At 41.1% G+C, this 23943-nt stretch overlaps 1 protein-coding gene across 1 annotated transcript in view; it reads left to right on the top strand.

Annotated features, from left to right (window-relative positions):
* The window catches only part of RASGEF1B (RasGEF domain family member 1B), a 652097-nt gene that overhangs the window by 265384 nt on the left and 362770 nt on the right, over nt 1-23943 (top strand). The window lies entirely within an intron of this gene.

Below are 23943 nucleotides of genomic sequence, written 5' to 3'. Positions count from 1 at the left end.
ACCTTTCTAAAATAGGTGTACCTATCTATTTTAGATGTAAAATAGTGATTTAGGTGTAAAATAGTGATAGATAGATGTATCTATCGCTGAGATACATCTCAAGCCTGTGATTTTTTTGGAATATGTTTCCCACCCCCACCTCCCAATTAGTGTTTCCACAATGGACACTCCCAGGGGAGCTTGGCCTAGTGCTGGCTGACAGTTGAGAAGCTACCAGGTCTGCACCTATGCCAGGAACCAATGCCTGGGTACCGCCAGGAACCAATGCCTGGGAACCAATATATCAGGACAAACTGACCTGTAACTAAGGAACAACCGCTTTTTGGGAAAAATATCAAAGTACCCTTTGAAGGTTGCGGAACCATGCCCAGGGTAACTGCCACCAGGGCCCACATCCAGTCTCGTTACACGTTTGCATTCTTTGCTATTCTCCCACTCTGCCCACTTCCTCGTATAATCAACTATAAAAAACTAGCTGAAGAGAAATAAAGTTGGAGCTTGCTCCCATTCTTTTGTGTCTGTCTGTGTCTGTCTCTTTCTTCTCGTGTCTGTCTCCTTTTCACTCGGGCACCCTCTCCCGGGCACCCACGTTGACTAAGTCTCGCCGGACAGGACACGCCTAGAGGTGCCAGAGGGCCATCTGGTGAGAGGGATGACCTTTGGTCCTGTACAGTCTTAGCGCCTCTCTTCGTGTTAGGCCAATATCTACCCTTTGAAGCCATTTCCACGATCTGGAATATGTATTTTATTTTGGTGGCCATAGGCTCTGTTGGCATATACACAGGGATAGAATTTGGGTGTCACTGAGCAGGTGTGTTTAGTTTATGCTTAGCTTTATTAGTGATGCGCTGATATTTCCCACTGTGTGGTGTTGTAGTTGGGGCTGTGATTCAGCGGGATGGTGTGTACATCACATTTATATGGCTTCCGTCCCTGGCTTAGCAAAAAAACAACCAAAAAAACTCCCCTGAATTGAAAATCCCTAGATAGAATAGAATACCTATCAAAAGTTACCCTCTTTTTACGGTCTGCAATGGCTAAACTACCCTGCTGTGCCATGAGGTATAAACTATAGACCAGTTAGGCTAGTGGTATATACAGCTAAAGCATCAATTCTGAGTGCTGGTCATAGAACCTGGATGAGAATCCTTTATGACCAGTCTCCTGACACCCCTGTACTGAAGTTTTGTCTTCCTAGGACTTTACAATAGTACCTATGTTCTTTACAATAATGCAATAGTTTTTAATGTGACTTCAGTTTTGTTTGATCCAACTTGACTAATCTGATGATAGGGGCTGGCAAATGTATTCTAAAAGCGATTCCAGTGAGGCACCTTTAATTTTTTTTTTTTAAGTCAATGTAGTCAAGAGAAGATCATAACCCAGCCACTTCCCAGAATCTTCATACTGTTAAGGTCAATTACATGGATTATTTTACCCACTATATTTAAATTTTTATAATTCTTATTAGAAATTAGGGCTGGAGATATCACTGAGATACATCTCAAGCCTGTGATTATTTTGGAATATGTTTGCTATCCCCACCCCCCAATTAATTTTTACACAATGGACACTCCCAGGGGAGTGTGGCCTGGTGCTGGCTGACAGTGAGAGCCACCAGGTCTGCACCTAAAGCAGGTAGAGTGCCTTGCATGCAGCTGATTCGGGTTCGATTCCTCCATCCCTCTTGGAGAGCCTGGTGAGCTACCGAGACTATCTCGCTCGCACGGCAGAGCCTGGCAAGCTATCCATGGCATATTTGATGTGCCAAAAACAGTAACAAGTCTCACATTGGAGATGTTACTGGTACCCGCTCGAGCAAATCGATGAACAATGGGACAACAGTTGCTACAGTGCATTATAAATTAAAACCCAGGAATTTCTTACTTCAATCTCTTTTATCTGAAATGCCCTAGGTTTCACCAGACTGTGAGAACTAACAGACACATCAAAAAAAAAAACAACAACAATTTTTTTTTCTCTAACTTCTAAGATGTACCTACTATAAGGACAACTCAATTCTTGGCCAATTTTCTGGAAGTTCCCAAGAGATTCTTGGCTCAGATTCCCTAATGGGAGTCTTCTCCCCTCGAGCAAGAGGCAGCTGAGGGAAATGGTAACTGCCTTGGCTGTCAGCTTTCCAGAAAAACGTGTGTTGTGTGTATCTTTTCCCTAACCCAGGTGAGGTGTGGGGCAGGGTTGTTAGTGATTAAATGAGGAAATGCCCCTCCAGCAGCCTAAATGGAGAATTTAGGCCCACGGCCTCAAAGCAGCAGTGCTTGTCTTAGTCTCACAAAGTTCTTTATGAATACAGTGCCACCTTCCCGACTGGCATGCAACATTTGTTTCTAAACCTGAGAGGAAATGTGTGCGCCACAGTTGAGCCTCCATTACATTCATCTAATTCTGCTTTGCCCAATTCCATATCCTCGACTTTTTTTTTTTCCTTCTGAGGAAAATTTCCCATGCCCCCTCCTTTCCCCAGATACCTCAGTCCTTTGATGTATGTGTTTAGGTAGTTACAAGCCTAGTTCCACAAACGGGGGATCTGAGAGTGTCACTGTCACTGTCATCCTGTTGCTCATCGAGTTGCTCGAGTGGGCACCAGTAACGTCTCCATTGTGAGACTTGTTGTGACTGTTTTGGGCATATGAATACGCCATGGGTAGCTTGCTAGGCTCTGCCATGCGGGTGGGATACTCTCGGTAGCTTGCCAGGCTCTTTGAGAGGGGCGGAGGAATTGAACCCAGGTCAGCCGTGTGTAAGGCAAATGCCCTACCCACTGTGTCATCGCTCCAGCCCATCTGAGAGTGTAATCTAGATAAACTCTGATCTCTGGTCATCAGCTTCTCAGTTAAACTGGCTGATGAATCCCAAATCTCTCCTCACACATCTTAGTTTTAGAAAGGCGTGAGGGTTAATTGAACAGAATGTTGGTCTGTTTGTTCCTCCAGACACCAGTCAGTTGGCAGAGGAAATCCAAGTCTCTTCTTTCTAATGTTCTTTATTGCTGTATTGTGCCTTTCAACAGTGTCTAGATTTAAGGATTGGGAGAGACAGGGTGTGTATAGATTTTTTATTATGACCTCCATTCATAAAAAAGGAAGCGATATCACGTATTGAACAACACATTCAACATCTTTAGACCCAAGCTTGCTTCCTCAGCATTTTAAAAGTTGCCTTTTGTCAGCAGGCCAATTCTTTCGAGTGGGATGAGTGAATATAAAATAGAGTCATAAAGTCGTTACCTGGTCAGGAAAACCTGCTGGTTTGGCTTCAACCTAATGTCACGCAGTTGCCATTTCTCATTGTGAAGTGAAGAAGAAATTAATTGAAGTTATGTGAAGCATAGGTTCGGGAATAAAGAAAAACTAAAATTTGAATTGATAAGAAATGTATCATTGCATGGTCTTAGAAGATCCAAGGGGGGTGGCATAGGGGGTTTAGGGGGGGAGCCTGCTGTCCTGAAGCTGTAGATCTTGGATCATTATGGAGTTGTATGGTTAAGGGCTCGTATCTTAATTTTGGTGTCTATTCCTCGCCCAATTGGTTATGAGAACATTTAGTCCTAGAAGACCATGTGAATGTGAGACTCTCCCAGGTACCCACAGACACACTCCCCTTGAGCGAGGGTGGAGAAGAGGAGAAGAGGAGCATGATGCGTTTTTTTTTTTACATGTGCCTTAATTGATGGGCACGTGCACAGTGTTTGATTGAAACATAATCACAAAAGCTTTTTAAGTCTGTAACTGTATCTCACGGTGATTCATTAAAACAAAAAAATTTTAAAAATCAAAATAAAATAAAGCTTACCTAGGCTCTGAAAAAAAAAGAAGCATGATGCAAAAAAGAACGTGGGTTTTCTCTCTGTGAAATGCACAGAATGACAGGAGGAGAAAACTGAACGCATTGTGCAATTTTGGGGTGGAGATAAAGAAGTAGATCCAATCAGGGGATGCTTTTCAGTGCTTTTTCCCTCCTTTCTGTCGAGAGAGGCCAGGCCAGGCCAGCTGTCTGAAGCAGAAGCCTGTCCACACCGGACACTGGAGAGCAAGTTTTCCATAAACACGTGTTGAATGATGAGTAAATGATTGGATGGATCCAAGACACAACTGAACCATCCGAGGACAAAAAGTGATCTTTGATGAATGTTTGTTGCATGACTGAATAAGTGCATGCAGAACTCATCTGATGATTGTGCAGTTAGTTTAATGAAAAAACTATAAAGTATATCAATAGCTGGGTCCAAACAGAGTACCAAAGCCAGGAATATACTGGGTTTAATACTGATGTTGCTGCCAAGGAGGGTTAGAGATTTATTTATATGTTGGGGGGGGAGGGTGGGGGAGAAAGACCAAGCAAACAGTGTTTGGTAATTTCTAAGTAATAAAGGAATATCCTTTGTCTTTCTAGTCTGAATATTTGTCTTCCAAAAACTAGGGCAATTTGTAAAACCCCTATTGCCACAGGGATGTAGAAAGTGTTAGGCAAATTGTGTCTTGGAAAAAAAATGTTAAGAGCAGTAGCCCCTGGAAAATTTGGGTGGGTTTGTAGAAATGTTTAAAACTGTATTAATAAAGTAATTAAACATCCAACCTTGAACACTTTGCCAAAACATTAGGCCTTATCTGTGAACTCACTGGGGCCTACATTGTTCAATATGGATGTGCTGTTTAAATTTGTTTCACTAATGAGTAGGACAAAGGAAATGGAATCAGAACCTCTAGAACTTTCTATTCTCTGCTTAAAACAATGACTTCTAGAGAGATAGGCTTAACAGCGAATTGAATTGATGGAAGACTGATATTTCAGAGTTAGGTTTAGGATTTGACATGGGAAAATAAGGTTATCTGAAGGGTTTTATTTATTTTTTTAATTTATAAAGATAGAAATGTAGATAGTATGGGAAACAACCAAAGAAAATCAAAATGTAACTATGATACCAGCAAAGCAAGAACTTGAGTATTAATATGCAGTCACAGGGGCTGTTTTATAAGTGAAGAATGAGAATAGTTTGATTTGGGATGTCATTTCTGGTGGAGGATATTTTTATGCAAATTGAGTTTGCCATGGATAGAGGCTCTAATGCAAAGCTACAGGCCTTCTAGGATTATGGGCTTAGAATAAAAGAGACGCCACTGGGACTGGGAAGTGCAGGTATTGGAATGAGCAGAACTTTTCTGCCGTTCCTTCTGCTTCCTCCTCCTGTTGTACCGAGAGCGTCCCTTCAAAGCTGCTTACCTGTTCCCTCTGTGGTAGAGACTTCTAAAACTTTCCAATATATTATGTTCCTTGTCTCCCAGTGCATGGATGTTTCTTCTCATTTTCCAGCCCTCGTTCATACACATTCATTGAGTTCTGCCAAGTTGGCCAGATGCTGAGCACGGTGAACACAAGGAATTCTGTTCAGGGGCTCACGTGCCCGGAAGAGAGGTCACAGTTGAGCAGAGTGGCTAGAAGCAGGGTAGGGAAGATGTGATGTGGAGGGCAACTTGGCCTCCCAATTTGAGTTTTGGCTTTTTATTTATTTGGTTTGTTTGGGGGCCACACTTGGTGATGCATGGCATCTGTTACTATTTGGTGATCAGAGAGAGGTCATTCCAGCAGGGCTTGGGGGACCATGCAGTGCTGGGAGATAGAACCCAAGCCTCACAAGTGTGAGGCAATTTGACTTACATCCATGGCCCCAGTATCAGCCTTTTCAAATAATCTATGTTGGGAGGAGAGAGGTACCTGTGAGTACATTTCTAGCATTGCAAGCAGTGGTGTTTTGCCAGCCTACCTTTTCTTCATTCTTTGAATTAAACGGACACACCTATTGGCATGGCCTCCCAGAAGAATTTCTTCATATTTGTTTGCATATGCACACAACTCATTCTGACAGCTCCGCCAGGGTGCTGACCTTAAAAATCATCAAAGGCCCTAAGCTTGTCTCAGAGAACTTCTCATGACCCCACAAAGACAAAATGTACTACTGCATACCAGATACAGCATCAGATTCCAGAGGGAGCCTAGATCTGCTCTAGTAAACAGGGTGGGGGAACTGTAGATGCCCTCGTGGAACCTGACCTCCCAAGGCTGCAGTGAGGGCTGATGGCTTCCCTGGGAAAGCAGTGCTCAGAGAGTCTCTCAGGTGCTTGTGCATTCTGAGGGAAATCCCTTCCTCCATGACCAATGTTGATGATCAAGATCGAACTTGACCTGATTCCTCTGATTGATTTGCTCATCAATTTTGATCATGAATCTAGGAGGCACAGTATAGGACCCTGCTTGTCCAGGGACTTGTACATTCTGCTTTTCATCCTCACCTTCATGGTCCAGTGGAATATACCTCTTTTCCTCTACACCAAACTGACACGCTGTGTCTCTACACCTGAGATGTTTTCAATATTTTTTTCTTCCAGAAAACCCTCCTGTTTTCTCTCTTTATCTTCTTTTTTTCCCCTAACACTTCCAAGTTTTATCACAACTCCATGGTGCCTGGTGTCTGTTGTCTCTTCCTTGAGAAGATCTGCAAGATACCATTTTTGTCCCAAGAAGCAAGCCTACGCTAAGAAGCCTTGAGCATAAGAACAATGTTCTGAAGGGGAAAACCTTTATATTCTAGCATAAAAACAGACTGGTTCCAGGTAAAATTCAGAGGGCAACTCTATGGAAATATTCAAAAGAAAATAAAGCAAAAAACCAACTTGTAGGTAAAGAGATAGCCCAGAAGATAAGGTACATGCTGTGGCCTCTGTTCAACTCCTTGCACTGACTATAGTCCCTGACTTTACCAGGGGTACCCTGAGGATAGAGACAGGAATAGCCCCTGCACACCAATGAATGTGAAGTACCCCCTCAATACCCCCTATAAAAGAAAAAAAAAGAATGACATCATTTTCACTAATTTGTAATTATGGATCTACATTTGCTCCTTGCCCTTCAGAAAAGGACTCCAAGAAACATCTGTTTTTACCTGCCTCCATTCTCAGCCTAGCCCTCTGAGGCCAGGATGGAGAAACAGCAATGGAAGCCACCACCACGCAGAACAACTGAACCTTCTGCCATCTGGAACTCAGTCTGTCAGTCCACCAGTCCGTTTGTCAGCCCCTCAATCAGGCCTCCGCACCAGGCAGCAGATCCAGGTGTCCTTGAGATCTGTTTCCCAGAGCTGAGTCACAGAACAAGGACATGCACCAAACTTTATCCCATGTGGCCTTTGAAGATGGAGCCAAGTGTGAGCGGAATCCAAAAGGGCTTCCTGGGTCACCTTCAGAACTCTCCTGGAACCTTCCTCATTGATTCTGACCCAATTTGCCTTTACGTTGTCTTCAAAATCTGCCTCTTAACTGTCTTCAATGTTATTTCTTATGGTCCTTGAGGCTTGGAAGGCTAAGGTTCTGTGTCTGATGAGGGCTTAATTCCTGGTTCATACCCAGTGTCTTCTTTCTGTGTTCTCACGCAGCAGAAGAAGTGAGAAAACTCTCTGAGGTCCCTTCTATAAGGGCACTTCCGCCGTTCACAAGATTTCCACCTGAGTGACTTAGTTACCTCTCGAAGTCCCATCTCCAGTACTACCACTTTGAACTTAAAATTTCAACATCTGAACTTTGGGGGCAACAGAAGCATTTTGTTCATGGCACTAATAGCCATTTTCCCTGTCTATACAGGCAGAGCTATGCACACGCATGCACTTGTAGTTCCACGCAGGTACAGAGACACAGGTCAGTGACTGTGAGAGGTAAGGCAGGAGTAGTAGCCAGGTGTCAGAGGGAAAATTATCTCCAAATTATCTCTTCTTAAATGCAACATGAGAGATGATTTAGAGTTCACTGCTACTGAAAGCAGGATGCCACTATTAAACCAAGCAACTATTTCATATGAATTTCTGAACTCTTGTTCACGGGGCATTCTTTCGACTATATTTTGTCTTCTTTCTGCCTGTTGTATGCTGGTTGTCAAAAAAGCAAGCTGCATCTGCACAATGGCTGTGGAAAAGCTGTCAGGAGCCATTAGGGAGGAAGGCAACCACGGGAGCCTGAGAGGTTTATAGAAAGATGGGTTTTTACTTGGAGCATGAGTAGATGGGAGTAGATAAAACATTAAGTTGCTGGGGGAAAAATAAATGCCAGTTATTGTCACATATGGCACAGCAAGAGCAAAATGGGAAAGATTAACAATGAAGTTTATGGGGCTGAAGTGAAGAAGACTTGACATAATTTTAGCTCTAAAGATCAAGCTGAGTACAAAGGAATGTGCCTCACCAACAGAACAGAGAAGCTGCACCCAGGTGAGATTCCTCTTGGGTTCTGAGTTGGAAGATGTAGCTCATGAAAAACAAGGTATTTGTGAGTGGATGTCTTTTTTCAAGAGACATGTAAACTGGATAATTATTTAAAAGCATATATCTTTTAGCTGTATATAATGCTAGAGTTTGAAAAAATTTAATTTATGTTTTGAGAAAAATTGAGGGGGTTCAAGGCAATGGCTGTATTATATATGAATCCAGTTATTTAGAATAAATTGATCACAACGTGGAATAGAAGGACAGCATTCAAATGGAGTTTGTAATGTGGACATATACAACAGGAAGCTGGTGAATGGGACTAACCATGGTTATATAATTAGCAATAACACATAACTATTCTTAATTGTATGCCAAACAAATAGCGTATATGTGAAATATAAAGTGTCTGTAATCTCTGAAACTCAACTATGACAACAACTGTGTTTTTTTGTTTGTTTGTTTGTTTTGCTTTTTGGGTCACACCCAGCAATGCACAGGGGTTACTCCTGGCTCTACCTACACTCAGGAATTACTCCTGGCGGTGCTGGGGGACCACATGGGATGCTGGGAATCGAACCCGAGTCGGCCACGTGCAAGGCAAACACCCAACCTGCTGTGCTATCACTCCAGCCCCAACAACTGTGTTTTTTAATATAAAAATAAAACTGGAGGAGTAGAGTTGGTAGGTAGAAATATAATGATACTGAAATTCTTGTAAGATAAGGTAGGCGAGGGGTAATTAACTCCTGAAATAAATGAGGATCAAGTCAGGTGACAATGAGGAAAAGCTGTGAACCTAGAGGATTTTATTGTGGGACTATCTCATGGGAAGAAAAAGTGATCAGAGATTAAAAAAAGGACAAGCAAAACTAAGGCACCACAAGATGAAGATATAAAATATTTAACAGTAGGCATGTAACTAGGGAAGTGAAGAACACAATCAAGCCTTGGAAAGTGTGTGTAAGCATCCCAGAGCTTAGGGATTTATTATGATGCTGTACAAAGCCATTTTTAGGTTATCTGAGAGAGTTTGGGTAATTATTTGTCAACCGATGATGAATGAGAAATAAGATAAAAATGCTAAAGATGGAGAAAGATATCAGAAAATGGAAGGCCATGCTATAACAACGGAGTTATGGTATTACTTTTTTAACCCTCATAACTCCCTGCAGAGGTAGACTGAGTTAAAGGGGAACATGTAACTAGGTTATGTAAGACAGTTTATGTAGTGTGGGAAGAATATTGATCAAAAGAAAATCCCAGAATGCTAAAGGGCAAGGAGGAGATCCAGATGTTCTGTTTGAGGTAATGATATGCATTTGTTGTAAAAGATGGTCAAATGATCCTCAGCCTATTCTTGGGCAATTTCTAAAATAATTGAATGGAAGGCTTGGGAAATGAAAGTATAAAGACAGTAAAACATGGCAGCCAGTAGACAGACTCCGTACATTCTATACACAGTCTCTTGATCTGTGGGTTAGTTCAAATTCACCGCAAAAAGCAGAACCAGTAGAAGATGTAAAATGATCAACCTTGACTATCACATTAGTTACAGATGCATGCAGTGAAAAACACAGGTGCAACTTTTGATTGATTCCTGTAATACTGAGCTGATAGTAGTCTGCTGTTGACCAGAAATATCGCCAATAACACAAATAGTTGATCAATATATATTTAATATGTAATTTATATTATATATGATTACAATAAATTAACCAGGGAAATGCTATTAAAATCATAAAGGAGAGAAATTGCACTAGTAATACTGTAAGTGATCAAGTAAACCATAAACCATATGTATTTTGTGCATTCATGAACGAGACAAGTCCTTTTTTCAATTTGTCTTGGGACCACACCCAGTGGTATGTGCTCAGGGATCACTTCTGGCAGAGCTAGGTGAACCATATGGGTGTTGGGGATCAAACCTGGACTGGCCATGTACAAGGCGAACTCCTTGCCCACTCTACTATCTCCTTGGCCCTGATAACTCTTAATTATGTATGTGTATATCAAGGCTACACAGTTTGAGAGTTTGTTAAAAAATAATTTCAGAATCTCTGAATTTTATCATTATATTCATTGAACATTAATTTGTATGTGGATGATTCATTTCAAATTTCTAGTTTAGTTGTTTGAAATGAAATAAATTAACCATTTCAATAGGGGTTGACAGCTCTATATGTTTTCTGAGAAATATATATATATATTTTTTACATGTTCCTTTGTAAGAAGAAACATCCTACTTAGAAAAGTTAATGTTGTTTCAGTTTTTATCAAAAAACAAGAGAACAGAGGCTAAGAGAGAACCAGGGAATGGATGGGAAAGAGTTGCAAGAGGAATTGTCTTTTGGAATCATCTGGGGATTTAGTCAAAATGCCTTTCCTCCTGCTGCCTCTTCCACCTCGCCCCACCCCACCCCGGGAAGAATTACTCTGATTGAGGACACAGTGAATCCCTTACTTGCTTTAGAGCAGAAAAATGATCTCGTTACTGGACTCCAATAAATTTTCAATAAAGGAGCATTTTTAAGAATAACTCCTGGGAATGGAATTATTCAGTAGAAAAATACGTTGATAAATTAAGATGTGCAAATAATAGTAATTCTCAATCTCTAGAAATTAACAGAGTTGGACTCTGAGTCCCAAGTCACTCCAGGCTCATGAGAAAATATCTTCTTAATTCCTGGAGCCACTCCTTCCTCTCTCAAGATCACGTGGTGGGCCGGTGTCTTCTGCTTTGATTAGGTCTCTGTAGAGGTTGACTGTTATATATCTCATCTTTCTACTAAGACTTTGTCCTTAGTCTAAAGGGCTTTTTCAAGATAGGTGACATTTTGATGGTTCCCATCTATTCCTAAGAGGATTTTTTTCCCTTCTAAATCTATAGTTCATCTCTGAGTTCTTAAAAATTGCCACCAAGTCCCAAAGTATTTTCTAATATAATTAGTAAAAAAAGAATCCACATATTACTGGAACCTTACCGTTCAAATGCATGTATTCAGGGGTCAACTTTATTTGTAATTTATTTCAAAGAATTGGTTGCATCCCCATGGAGCTGTCTTGACAAGCTCCCAGAAAATCCACAGGAGCCACTAATAAAAAAGGAAGACTGGAACCCTTGGGCTCTCTTAGCTGGAGCTGCTGCCAATGAGTGGAATCTTCTCATTCCGAGGGCTCTTAATCGTTCTAAAGATCTTTCCGCTGATTTGAGTCATTCAGACTTATGACTAGGGCCTTTCCCCTTCCTTAAAGTCAGTGGTTATGTATGGACTCTAGTCACATTTGGCTTCATAAGAGCTAGATTCATGTTCGAATGATTAGGATTGTAGCCCGTCTAATTTGGCTTGTCGAGAGAATATAAAAACTCAAGAAAATATGGTAAGACTGAGGTATTACTGAAAAGAGAGCGAATAATAGGCTCTCCATTCAGGGAATATGATGGTCAGTTATACTGACAGTGCAAGTGTATTTAAATGCATATGACTGGAATGTGAGGAATGCTCGATGGAGCCAAGTCACTAATCATTTATTTATTCAGACACTTGCCCATTTGTCAAACTGTTGTTTCCAACTCACAAAAGAAACATGAAGGTTATAAAAATAAAGCAGAGCCTCTTTCAATGAGATGTTCCAGACCTGGTAAGGAAGATATAGGAGTAAAGATTCCTAGAGAAGGGGATCACTAAGTCAATGATGGTTGGAGGGATCATTCGGGATGGGAGATATGTGCTGAAAGTAGATAAAGGACCAAACGTGATAGTCTTTCAGTATCTATATTGCAAGCCATAATGCCCGAAAGTAGAACTAGAGTATAGGGGAAATTGTCTGCCATAGTGGCAGGGGGAGGGTTGGAAAGGCGGGGGTGGGTGGCGTGGTAATACTGGGGACATTGGTGGTGGAAAATGTACCCTATTGGAGGGATGGGTGTTCAACATTTTATGGCTGAAACTCAAACATGAAAGCTTTGGAACTACCTCATGGTGATTCAATAAAAAGTTAAATTAAATTAAATAAAAAACAGAAAGCCTGGCCACTCAAAATAAAAAATGCTTTTGTAGAATACAGTCTTCTAGAACAGTTATATGCTATGTGAATAGCCAGAAGAACTGTGAGGATGGTTGAACTTTTATTAAAGATGTAGAAATAGATGCTGGGCCAGTGAGAATTCTTGGCTTACATGAGAAAAAGATGGCCAAGGAAATGGGAATGAAAATAGCAGTGGTGAGAAAGTAACTAAGATTGGGAAGGAAACATTTCTTATACTCTTTCCTTTTACATACTCAAGATTATCATTCTCCCCCAAAGAGCATGTGTGATCCCACCATAAAAGTAACAAGGACCCTTTTTATGGCCTGTAGGAGAGTAGCAAACCTCGGGGCATCTGTGCATCTCCTAGACGATAATAAACCAAACATGCCTGATAGAATTTTTTCACACTCCAAGGTTACTGGATTTCATCAGAAGACGAAAATAATGGTTGAGTGTGTGGGTAGCTAAAATACCAGTTGCCCAAATTCACACAGAATGTTCCACTGAAAAGAAATAATTCTCATAGTGATTATATCTGTCTCCCAAGGTCCCAGGCTATATTTCTTCTCTTGCCCTCTACCCCTTGTCTTTCAATATATAGCTTAGATTTTTGGTGACAAATAAGAGAAATCAACTCAAACAAGCCACGCAAAGAATTAGTAAAAAATAGATCATAGAGGGGCTGGAGAGATAGCACAGCGGGTAGGGCGTTTGCCTTGCACGTGGCCAACCCGGGTTCAAATCCCAGCATCCCATATGGTCCCCTGAGCACATCCAGGGGTAATTCCTGAGTGCAGAGCCAGGAGTAACCCCTGTGCATCGCCAGGTGTGACCCAAAAAGCCAAAAAAAAATAGATCATAGAGTCAAGGGCAGAAAGCTAACCAGATCCCAGAAAGGGGTGGGACTCAACTAGCTCTCATATTGTTCAGTCTGTCTCTTTCCCTTCTCTCTGCCCATTAGTTTCCTTCTCTCCAATGTACTTGGTTGGATATCTGTGACTTCTAGGAACCAGGAGCAGAGCGACTCTGAGGTCTGCAGAGGGATGGGTGGGTCACGGGCCAGTGTTCTGGGGAAGCACGTAGAGAGAAAGAAGGCACAGAACACTGTTCATTCTGCACTTTCTGGCCCAGTGCAAAGCTCTTGATTTCTAGTTTTATTATTTTTTAAATTTAATTTAATTTTATTTTTATGAAGTGGTTCACAATTATTCATTGCATTTAATAGTCAGACACCAATCCCACCACCGTGGCACCTTCGCAGCACCACTTTTTGTATGTTTCCACCTCCAGTCCCAAACCGTGCTCCCAAAGCAGAACCAAACCAATTAGTTTTGTATAGAAGGAAGTGTGTGAGAGTTGTTGTATTGCCTTCGACTTTAAACCCCATCAAATGTGCTGTGCTGCTATTGGCACATCAGTGGTGTCGAATATGAGATGCTCCAGGAATTCTGCAGATTCTTCCGAGTTTGTGGGGAGCGGCCAGGAGCATGGTGGTCATTGAGTTCTGGAGTTTTTGGGCTGCCGGGGCCCTGTTGGGGTGGGGAGGGGGAACTCACCTGCCCTGCTTTGAGCTGCCCCGGATAAGACAGCCTGGAATGGGTTCTGGAGGCATTTCGGTGTTGTGTTGTTCTACCTAGTTTTATTATTTTTTAATCTTAAACTATGAGTGGATTTTATTATCGCAGACCTAGAAAGATTTTCAGGGAGAGGAGAAAGTGGGATAAGCCAAGGGTAGCATCCTATCTGGGGGGAAGGTGCAGTAAATTCCAAAATATTTCTGAACCTGACAGGTGGTATTTTAAAGTCAAATTCGTTAACCTGTGTCTCTCCGTCATGTCATACTACTGCTGCATAGATCTATAAGTGATGGTAATTGCTCTAGTCTCTTGAGCGTTAGCCCTTGTAATAGTTTTATAATGATAATATATCTTACCTGGCAATGCTCTCATAAGATTACTACTTATAAATATTAGGTGAATTGTGTTTGGCAAATTTAATTTGAAGAAGCCAACAGGAAAAACCACAGTCCAGTAAGATTAAATGCTGACTTTTGTCCTCAAATTGGGAATTTGCTAGGACTTTAATTTTGCCTTTAATGCTGCCCTGCTTTTTTTGTTTTGGGGACACACCCAGTGATACTCAGGGGTCAGTCCTGGCTCAGGAATCACAGCTAGCGGTCCTCAGGGGACCATATGGGATGTCTGGGATCAAACCTTGGCCGGCTGCACACAAGGCAAATGCCCTAGCCACTGTACTATCGCTCTGGCCGTAGAGCCCTGCTCCTTGGTCCTGGACCTTGAAGCTGCTCTTGTACACTATATCCTAGAACCTCTGATTTATCTCTGGGCTATTGTGTGAATGGCCAGGACACTTCAAGGCCAAGTTTTGTTTTGTTGCTCATTTTATGTATATCCCAAAGGACCCTCTGAAAATCGATAAAGGAGTGAGAGTCTTGTTTTGATACACTCCTGGTGGTGCCTGAGGGACCTTGTGCAGTGCCAGGGATCAAGTCAGGGTCTGCTAAGTTCAAGGCAAGATCTTACCCCTATGGTATCTCTCTGGCACTAAGCAGTAAAATTTAAATGACTGAGTTTAGATGCTTGTGGGGAAAGATAAGTAATAGGTTTCAAAGTAATTTAGTGTCTCTGGGCTCAGATCAGTCTCCTTTTATATATAGTTCAATAGACCAAAGTTTCTATTAGTCTTTGATAGGAAGAAACTATATAATTTTTCAGTGTTGACGCCTGGCTTTATATGTGTGTATATCCACACATATCCACACATATATGTGCCATAAATGTCTTAAAGCCAAATTTAAATTTTGAAGGCAAACCTGTCACAGTATGCTTTCAGGAGGATGGATTGGAGTCTCTTTAAAATTGTACCAGAAAGAAACTAGCGCTGACTGAGGTTGCTTCCTGAGGATGAGAAGAAAGCAACATTTCTCGTAGGAACTCATTGGAAAACTCAGTCAAAATTTATTGCAATCAAACGGTTTAAAATATCTAAAATATGCATTTAATGTCATAGAAATGCAGCGTTTCTTTTTGTCTTTAGTTATTACCAATGCGGTATATAGCCGATTCTGTATAGGTGGGGAAGGGTTCATGTTAAATGTCAACGTGTCTGAGTCACCGTGCCCAGACCAGCCATCAACAGTCTGGTTGTTTCCGTGAGGGTGTTTTTGTATGAGGTTGACATTTAAATTGGCAGAGTCTTAAAAAACTGTTTTAATATATATATACATTAATGTGTATATATATACATATATATATATAAGTGTACAAAGATCAACCTTTAACAACATGTTAATGATCTCTTATATAAGGGCATACTGGCTCCAGGGTGAAATACAACAATCTTCAAACACGTTCCTCTAAGGAAACTTTTGGGAAATTTTTGGATAATTTTAGAAGATTGTTCATAATAAGCAATACAAAATAAATTATTTAGGACCTGCTTTGGGGGCAGGGTTTGAGGGTCGGGGTGGAAACGTTTGAAGTATGGTGGTGCATAGGTATAATTGTGGTGGTATTGGTGTTGGAATATTAAATGCTACCAATTATTGTGAACAGTTATATAAAAATAAAAAGATAAAAATATTGTTTTAAAACTTTTTAATAAAGGTATATATTTTGATGTATTCAAGAAAGATGAAGATATTAGTGATTTCTTTTTCTTTTTTTTGTTTTGTTTTGTTTTAGCCGTGGAACTAGTTTTATGCTGTAAATGTGTCTGGTTGCTATACCATGCCCCCATCCCACAGTGTGGTGGACTTCAGCTAAAGCATATCATCTTTCAAAATGTGGGTGGGCCTCATGTCATCTGTTCAAGATCTAAATAGAACAAAAGTCTGGCCTTTCCTGAACAAGAGGTTATTCTGATAGCAGGCCTTTGGATTTGAGGTGGAGCATCTGTGCTTCCCTGGTTTCCAGCATGCAAGCCTGCCCTGCATATTTTTGACTCTGTTGCCCCCAATATGTCATGTGTCAGTTTCTTAAACCCTCTCCCCCTTTCTCTTTCCATAATCCTATATCTGTAGACAGAGATATAGATAGAAATATACAGAGACATGTCTCCTATTGGTCCGATGTCTTTGGAGAACCAAGACTGATACAGAAATTGAGCCTCGTTATTTGAAGGAAAATGAAACTAAAAAGAGAGGCAGGTACCTTTAAGAGTAGTTCCCCTTAAATTTTTTAATGGTATCTCGACAGTTATTTCCTTTACAACACTGCCTTTTGTGTGCCTAAGTTTATAAATCATTTAAAAGGTGCTTTATTTAAGCAAGCACTTAATGAATTGGAACAAAAGCTGCAATAAGAAGTAGATTATGTGGGAAACATTTTAACAAGTATGAGATTGTGAACTCATGGAAGACAAGGTCATTTGCATCATTTTGAGTTCAATGTCTAATCTATTGTATTGACCCATACAACATTTCTGATATTTGAGCATGTCTAACCTATATTAAAAAAGCAATTACATGTGAATCCATATATATAATAGCAATTTTTTTTTGCATAGGATCATTTCAAGAAAATAACATTTCTAGATTATTTTCCATATAGTTTCCTTGACTCAGAATCAGTAGGACCAATGAGGAAGGGTAAGATAAAGGTAATCAAATAGTTCACAGGAAGATTTATTCTTGGGCAGGATGATTGATTCTTCAAAGTCTTTTTCATTAAAACTTTAAATTTCTGCCCTTTTTTGAATGCAGTGACACACCTTGAAGATAAAAAATACAATATCCCCATTTGCTCTCACTCCTTAACTGAGGCTTCGTTCCATCCAAGAGGAATATTAGGAGACAGTTGTACATGTTGCTGTTTACTGCAGTTCCAGTTGGTATTTGGTCTCTTCCAGGTATCACTGTATCACTGTACCTTTGTCATCCTGTTGATCATCGATTTCCTTGAGCAGGCCCAGTAATGTCTCCATTCATTCTAGCCCTGAGATTTTAGCAGCCTTTTTTTACTCATTTTTCCCAGCAATGCCGCATTGGAGGCTTTTTCAGGGTAAGGGGAATGAGACCCATCATTATTACTGTGTTCGGCATATGAATACGCCATGGGGTGCTTGCCAGGCTTTCCCCCTGTGCAGGCAGTAAATTCTCAGTTGCTTGCTGGGTTCTCCAAGAGGAAGAACTAGGCTATCAGATGTCACTATCAGGCTATCAGCTTCTGGGAGCTTGGTTTTATAGTCTCTGGATGTTGGCTGTTGATGAAATACATGGCGCCAGGGGCAGTATCTGGGTGTGACTGCCTAGTTACTGGAGAATGGGGAATCTGGGTGGAAGAGGCCCGGTCTTGATCTGAGCAGCCTTGGAGATCTCGGCCCTGGATCCCGCACACCCGAGTTTCTCTGCCAGTTCCTTCATGCGTGAGGCTCATCTGAACGTGTGGGTACCCAGCCACAGCCATGCTTTTCCAGGTGTGATGGATAATTCTAGAGAATAGTTTATGACAGCTCCTGTAGTACAAGATCCGTAACTCTGGAAGCAGGTCTCACATTCAGCTGGCACGTGCCAGTTTAGAAAGCTCATTCTCTTCTCATCTTCACACGCTATCATAGATTGTGAACGATTCTCTTTCCTAGGTTTACAGTGGAGGAAAGACAATCCCCATCACTGAATTTAGATTATGTACTTTCATGGACGGGGCCGGAACTCTACACCTCTCTGTTGGGGCCACTGTTGTCTGGCCACCATCACAGTGATCTCTCCCTTTCCTCACGCTCACTCTTTTCCTTCTGGATCTGCTCTATCTACTTAAAGGCCACAGATTGCTTCTGCCTCGGGATTCTGGGAACATATTCCAGGAGACCCCAGCGGGCCCATCTGTGTCCTGGTGAGTAACGTCAGCTCTCTCTGGGTACTGGTCTTGTTATGAAACAGTGCAGACTTGGTGAACTGCTTTGAAAGTGTGTGCCCTTTGAAAGCCCAGCCGCGTCGTTGCAGTGGGAAGGACAATGTGGCACCAAAGCAGTTGGTTGTTTACAATACAACCTCACTCCAATGTCTTGGGAGAAGGCATTAGGACACTGATTGTGTAGAAAGCTGAGTGCAGAAACTGTGGGGACTGTGAGACACTTCTGACAACCTTGCCTCAGGTGTCTGAGAACCACAGGGAACAGGAAAACACAGTCCAGTTCAGCCTGATGCCTCACTTCTGGCAAGGAAAGAATCTTTTACCTGCAAAGGGGATGCTCATTTTGAAACCCCAGTGTTTGACCGAGGACGGTACATAGAGAGCTCCAGATACATAAATTAGAATGGAAAAAAAAACACCCGAAAAATCAGTAGAATGTTCTTTGTGGTCACAGAATTATACTGCCTCTCTAGTTAAGGAAAAAATTATCTATCTCTTTTCTTTCAGCATGTTTTAGCATCTTTGCTGGTATCTTTTATTCTTTGGAGGAACACAGGTACAGTTATCTTTGGCTGCCGGTTAATCTGAATCTTTACTACTGCATAAACTCACCGCCTTTGTGCATATATCTTCAAGATTAGTTCACAATTTCCCTAATTATGGATTTTCTTTCTTGGGAATTTATTTTTCAGGCCTTTGCCTAGACATTTATAGCTACTTCATTCATTCTGGCTCTGCGCCACAGGGCCACTCCTGGCAAAAAAACAGACATCCACAGACGCAAGTACAAGATCAATCTCTTATCTTACTAATTACCACCCATCTCTGCTGACAACATCTTCAGAGCTTAAAAAGAAAACAGTTTACCTGAAAAGCAGAGGCAAGGTATTTCTGTGCGTGTATCATGGCGCCTGGCTGGCTGTGCTGCGGGAGGAATTTTCTGCTCTGACTTTCAGATTGGTACAAGTCAAACGGCAACTGTCTCCAAGGTCACCTGCAGCCTTGAGTCACACAGCTAGTGATCTGAATCTCGGTTTCATCAGTTGTAAAATCAGGATATCCGCAATCTCTTCAGTGTCTGAAAATCGGTATGAGCTTGGTTTGATGAGGATGACTATGAATTTTGGAAGTGAAACAGTCTCCGCATTGTCAATTTTAAGTTGTCCTTTCCTGTTTTGTCTTTATGATCTTTGAATTTATTCACAGGTATTACAAAAGGAACACACACCAATATAGCACAGTTTCTTGTCGATTTCCTTCCCAGAGTTGCCAAGAGATTGGTTTTATTTATTTTTTAAAATTTTTATTAGAGAATTACTGTGATGTACAGTTACAAACTTACGAACTTTTGTGTTTGCATTTCACTCATACAGTGATCTTTTACCCATCCCTCCACCAGTGCCCATTCACCTCCACCAATGATCCCAGTATCCCTCTCATCACCCCCACCCCATCCCCCACCACCCCACCCTGCCTCTGTGGCAGGGCATTCCCTTTTGTTCTCTCTTCTTTTGGGTGTTGTAGTTTGCAATAGAGGTATTGAATGGCCTTAATGTTTGGTCTATAGTCTACTTTTAGTTCGCATCTTCCAACCTGAATGGGTCCTCCCAACATCCTCTACTTGGTGTTCCCTTCTCTCTCTGAGCTGCCTCTTCCCCCAGCATGTGAGGCCAGTTTCCAAGCTGTGGGGCAGACCTCCTGGTCCTTATCTCTATCCAAGAGATTGGTTTTATAAATCATGACTAGGGCTGAAGCGATAGTACAGTGGGTAAGGCACTTGCCTTGCACTCAGCCAACCCGGGTTCAATCCCTGGAAACCCACAGTCCCCTGAGCCCCACCCGGATTGATTCCTGTGCACAGAGCCAGGAGTAAGCCCTGAGCAAAACCAAATGTCACCCAAACCAAAAGACAATTAATTAATTAAAAATTATGACTATGTAGATTTTGGATACAGGTGGGCAAACTATGACCCAGAGATTAAGCCAGGTTAGCTATTTTGTAAACAAAGTTTTATTGAAAAATGGTCCTGCTCATTTGTTTATATCAATAGGCTTGGCTTCCTCTGAACTACAATAATAGAGTTGGTTCCTTGTAAGACACAGTTTCACCCAGGAAAGCTGAAACTACTATCTGCATCTAGTCCCTCATAGAGAATATTTGGCAAATCTTGAATTAAAAGCAAAGGATAGTGTCAACATCCAAGAAAATATGACATCTCAACATGAACATGTCATTTAAAGGTCAATGCGATGAAATTTTGATAACACTAATGGCAAGAGTGTAAATTGGTATAGCCTTTCTAAAGAGCAATTTGTTGATATGCATCAAGATTTTGTCATGTTTTCATTCAGCTTCAATGAATACAAATAAAAGCAATGAATATTAATGGTGTTTATTTCTGAGATATGGCTTTTTAAGTCAAACAAAAACTCTTCTAACTTTTTTTTTTTAATTTATTTATTTTTAATTAGAGAATCACCGTGAGGGTACAGTTACAGATTTATACACTTTTGTGCTTATACTTCCCTCATACAAAGTTCGGGAACCCATCCCTTCACCAGTGCCCATTCTCCACCACCCGTAAACCCAGTGTCCCTCCCACCCTCCCCAATCCCATCTCCCCCCCACCCCACCCTGCCACTGTGGCAAGGCATTCCCTTCTGTTTTCTCTCTCTAATTAGCTGTTGTGGTTTGCAATAAAGGTGTTGAGTGGCCGCTGTGCTCAGTCTCTAGCCCTCATTCAGCCCGCAACTCCCTTCCCCCACATGGCCTTCGACTACAATGTAGTTGGTGATCGCTTCTCTGAGTTGACCTTTCCCCGGAACGTGAGGCCAGCCTCGAAGCCATGGAGTCAACCTCCTGGTACTTATTTCTACAGTTCTTGGGTGTTAGTCTCCCACTCTGTTATTCTATATACCATAGATGAGTGCAATCTTTCTATGTCTGTCTCTCTCTTTCTGACTCATTTCACTCAGCATGAAACTTTTCATGCCCATCCACTTGACTACAAAATTCTTGACCTCCTTTTTTCTAACAGCTGCATAGTATTCCATTGTATAGATGTACCAAAGTTTCCTCAACCAGTCATCCGTTCTGGGGCATTCGGGTTTTTTCCAGATTCTGGCCATTGTAAACAGTGCTGCGATGAACATACATGTGCAGATGTTGTTTCGATTGTACTTTTTTGCCTCTCTGGGATATATTCCCAGCAGTGGTATTGCTGGGTCAAATGGGAATTCAATATCTAATTTTTTGAGAGTCGTCCAAATTGTTTTCCAGAAGGGCTGAACCAGTCGGCATTCCCACCAGCAGTGAAGAAGGGTCCCTTTCTCCCCACATCCTCTCCAACAGCGGTTGCTTTTGTTCTTTTGGATGTGTGCTAGTCTCTGTGGTGTGAGGTGGTATCTCAAAGTTGTTTTGATCTGCATCTCTCTGATGATTAGTGATGCAGAGCACTTTTTCATGTGCCTTTTGGCCATTCGTATTTCTTCCTTGGTAAAGTTTCTGTTCATTTCTTCGCCCCATTTTTTGATGGGGTTGGATGTTTTCTTCTTGTAGAGTTCAACCAGTGCTTTATATACCATTGATATCAACCCCTTATCTGATGGGTATTGTGTAAATATCCTTTCCCATTCTGTGGATAGTCTTTGTATTCTGGTCACTGTATCTCTTGCGGTGCAGAAGCTTTTTAGTTTAATGTAGTCCCATTTGTTGATCTCTGTTTTTACTAGATTGCTTAGTTCCGTGTCACCTTTGAAGATACCTTTATCTTCAATATCGTGGAGGGTTTCGCCGACCTTGTCTTCAATATACCTTATGGTTTGTGGTCTAATGTTGAGGTCTTTAATCCATTTTGATCTGACTTTTGTGCATGGTGTCAGGTCAAGGTCTAAACCCATTTTTTTGCATGTGGTTGTCCAGTTGTGCCAGCACCATTTGTTAAAGAGGCTTTCCTTGCTCCACTTCACATCTCTTGCTCCCTTATCAAAGATTAGATGGTCATACATTTGGGGTTGTGTGTAGGGATATTCCACCCTGTTCCATTGGTCTACGGCTCTGCCTTTGTTCCAGTACCATGCTGTTTTAATTGTTACTGCTTTGTAGTAAAGTTTGAGGTTGGGGATGGTGATGCCTCCCATCATCTTTTTCCCAAGAATTGTTTTAGCTATCCTTGGACGTTTGTTATTCCATATGAATTTTAGGATTGCTTGATCCATTTCTTTGAAGAATGTCATGGGTATACTTATAGGGATCGCATTGAATCTGTATAATGCTTTAGGGAGTATTGCCATTTTGACAACATTGATTCTCCCTATCCACGAGCAGGGTATATGTTTCCATTTCCTCATGTCCTCTTTGATTTCATGGAGTAGCGTTATGTAGTTTTCTTTGTAAAGGTCTTTTACTTCCTTGGTTAAGCTGATTCCGAGGTACCTGATTTTCTGGGGCACGATTGTGAATGGGATTGCTTTTTTCATGTCCCTTTCCTCTGCCTCATTGTTTGCATATATGAAGGCCATGGATTTTTGGGTATTGATTTTGTAGCCTGCAACTTTACTGTATAAGTCTATTGTTTCTAAGAGTTTCTTAGTAGAGGTTTTAGGCTTCTCTAGATATAGTATCATGTCGTCTGCAAATAGTGAGAGTTTGATTTCTTCCCTTCCTATCTGGATGCCCTTAATCTCTTTTTCTTGTCTAATAGCTATCGCAAGTACTTCCAGTACTATATTGAAGAGGAGTGGTGAGAGTGGGCATCCTTGTCTTGTGCCTGATCTCAGAGGAAAGGCCCTTAGTTTTTCCCCGTTGAGGATAATGCTTGCCGTAGGCTTGTGATAGATGGCTTCGACTATCTTGAGGAAAGTTCCTCCAAACCCCATTTTGGCGAGGGTTTTCATCATGAAAGGATGTTGGATCTTGTCAAATGCTTTCTCTGCATCTATTGATATGATCATATGGTTTTTATCTTTACTTTTGTTGATATGCTGGATTATGTTGATTGATTTCCGAATGTTAAACCATCCTTGCATCCCTGGGATGAATCCCACTTGGTCGTGATGTATGATCTTTTTGATGGAAACTCTTCTAACTTTTTAAATCTTCTCTATTAGAATCTTTGTATGACTCAGATAGAACAAAAGTATATCAATTAACAAGAATCAAGGAGATTAGGCTCCTACCTTAGTGCCATTATAACAGGTTTATTGAGCTCTGGGGTGAATGAAGCTTTTTGGAATGTGAATCGGCATCTGTATGTTGTTGTAAGCTTAAAGTCTTCTTAGGTTTCCTCTTGATTGAAAGGATCCTAGTCTTCAAGTCATTCTAAATTTTCTTCCAATTATATTTCTGCCCTCTTGTAATACACACACACACACACACACCACACATGTGCACACATACAGAAATTCAGTATTAGTAACAAAAATATAATCTGTGTTTTCACCTTTTCTCTTTCTGAAATTATTACTCTCGTGTTGAAAGTCTCGGTGTTTAACCAACAATTTTCTTTTGTAGACCAAAATTACACTGGTTGATTAAAGATTTAGTGTTTTAAAGTCTCAGATAGACCATTAAAGTTAATCCACTTGTTGCAGAAAACTTTGGCCCCAGAGAGGAAAAAAAAATGGAATACAAGTTTAGAGCCCTTGCTATGGTTTAAAAAAATCATTTTATACTGAAATCTATTTGCATTTATTATTCTTTTATAGTTAGTGATAGTTTCCTTCCTTGATATATTACATTCTTACTCCAGGGATAAAGGGATTAGAGGCAGT

This window comes from Sorex araneus, chromosome 5 (assembly GCF_027595985.1).
Source record: "Sorex araneus isolate mSorAra2 chromosome 5, mSorAra2.pri, whole genome shotgun sequence".
NCBI lineage: Eukaryota > Metazoa > Chordata > Mammalia > Eulipotyphla > Soricidae > Sorex > Sorex araneus.
The sequence above is the reverse complement of the archived record's forward strand: the minus strand, read 5'-3'. Positions and strand labels throughout refer to the sequence as shown.